We start from the raw sequence: 1,997 nt of genomic DNA, 5'->3' as shown, positions 1-1,997 counted from the left end.
GGTGTGGGAGACACCGAGGGATCATGTTATAGCTCACATGATCTCTATGCCGGTTAAGGCTTATTCCCCACAAGTAATAATGAACTAAGGTTACTTCAAGAAGTATCGCATATGAGTTCAAAGGTTTTAAAGATAAAGTTAGCTTGCATTGACCATGATTTTATTACTTATGTTTTATAACTCTTTTATGTCATGTTTTAGCTTAGTCAATTGCATGTCATGAAATGAAATGTCCCTTTTAGCATGTTTTAAATGTTTATTCATGGTTATCATACTTGGTACAGTGTTTTGTACTAACGCATACTCTTGCCTACATTTTCCCAAATGTAGGGTCCGGCTGTCAGGGTACTGAGTTTCGTGGCCAGAGGTTGCTTTGAGATATTTTGAGGTTTTGGTGAGTCATCATGCTTCGAGGATGTACTATCATTGTTAAATAACGCTATAAAATAATAGTAATCAAAAATAAAATTTTAAAACATAATTAATAATTTTAATTTAATAAAATTAACTCTTAATAAAATTAATTTGTCTCATATAAAAATAAATAATATAATCCTTTTATGTAAACAGTTTTTGAGAGAGTAAAATTCATTCAATTAAATGAAAAAAATGATATAAAAAATAATTACTCAAATAACTTGATAATTAATTATATTAAAAATTATAATTTTTAAAACTATATAAATGTTTAGCACAATATTATTGGGCCCGTGCACTACCCTTTTACTAGTACTAGTATATATACACACAAAGGAGTGTTGAGCTCTCTTCTTAACACCAATATGAGTTGTGGTGATGAAAGTGCTTCATCCTTAATTAGAGATCTCGGGTTCGAGTCTTGGGTATGGAAAAAAATCTTGTTGGGAGCGTTACCTCCGAATGGGCCCTACAGAGCATGATTCAGATTTAGTCACATTGGAGCTCCGGACACCGGGTGAGAAACAAAAAAAAAGCTCTCTTCTTAACTAGACTAGAGTTAGGGGTATTTTTGGTTTTTCATTTATATATACTTAATTGTACAGTCATGCTTTTAGATGGTACTTCACTTTCAAATTTCCGAAATCCCTAAACTGATAATCTGAAATCCCTACCTGAGACAGTAACTCCCATCTCTCAACTCTCTATCGTCAGTTGTCACTCCTCACTCCACTTGGAGTAATTAGTTACGACTTACGCCGCAACCCGTCGTCTCTCAGCTCGTCGCCTCTCAACTCTCATCTCTGACTCTTGCCGAGTGCTCGCAGCCCGCAAGGCTTCTCACTGGCCACTGCTCAGTGCTTGCTCGCGCCTCGAAGGTCAGTGCTCATTGCGTCCCAACTCTCATTTGGAAATTTTTATTTTGATGGTAAATTAATAATGGAATCTAATAAACTTGTGGAAAACAACACGATTACACGAGTAGCAGTGTAGCACTCTAGAAGTTGAAGAGAAAAATATGTAAACATTGTTAGAGACTCTTGAAGTGAAACAACAAAAGAAATTGTTAGATACACATTAAGGGTAAAATCTGAGTGGGAAAGGTCCCAAAGGAGCTCAAGAATTTGGAACCAAAGAGTAATTTTGTGAGTTATGGTACAAGGAGTAGGGGGGGATGCTTTATAGATGATCTTAATGAAGGTTAAGATAGTCTCATGGAATGTAAGGGGCCTCAATGATCCAAGTAAGAGGCTGCAAATCAAAAACTTGATGAATACATGGAGGGCAGATGTGTATTGTTTCCAGGAGTCAAAAATCAGTGGAGATATAAGCGGGATTGTAAAAGATTTGTGGGCAAATAGGAAGGTGAAATATGCACAACTAGAGGCACGGGGGGACAAGGAGGTGGTATCATTATCCTGTGGGATAGTAGTATCTGGGAGGGGGAAGTATGTGAAATAGGGGCTTACAACATCACTTGTAAGTTCACAGGGAAAACACAAGATTTGGGATGGCACTTGTCAGGTGTCTATGCCCCAAATAGAAGACAACAAAGAGAAGAAGTATGGGGAGAGCTGGGG

General features: G+C 37.1%; 1 protein-coding gene across 15 annotated transcripts in view; it reads left to right on the top strand.

Annotated features, from left to right (window-relative positions):
• LOC102585027 (nuclear pore complex protein NUP88-like) overlaps positions 1-1,997 on the top strand; it is a 60,163-nt gene that overhangs the window by 3,546 nt on the left and 54,620 nt on the right. For 3 of the 15 annotated variants that reach the window (XM_015307431.1, XM_015307430.1, XM_006344483.2), the window contains exons 2-3: positions 331-394; positions 1,132-1,295. The exons of 3 other annotated variants lie outside the window; for them this stretch is intronic. The gene's annotated coding sequence lies outside the window, so the exon portion shown is untranslated. Of the gene's footprint in view, positions 1-330; positions 395-820; positions 935-1,100; positions 1,296-1,997 lie in introns of all 15 variants that reach the window. 9 more of the 15 variants (XM_006344485.2, XM_006344488.2, XM_015307426.1 and 6 more) reach the window with 8 other exon arrangements.

The sequence above is a fragment of the Solanum tuberosum genome, unplaced genomic scaffold (genome assembly GCF_000226075.1).
Source record: "Solanum tuberosum cultivar DM 1-3 516 R44 unplaced genomic scaffold, SolTub_3.0 scf00058, whole genome shotgun sequence".
Classification (NCBI taxonomy): domain Eukaryota; kingdom Viridiplantae; phylum Streptophyta; class Magnoliopsida; order Solanales; family Solanaceae; genus Solanum; species Solanum tuberosum.
This window is presented reverse-complemented; position numbering and strand designations above follow the sequence as displayed.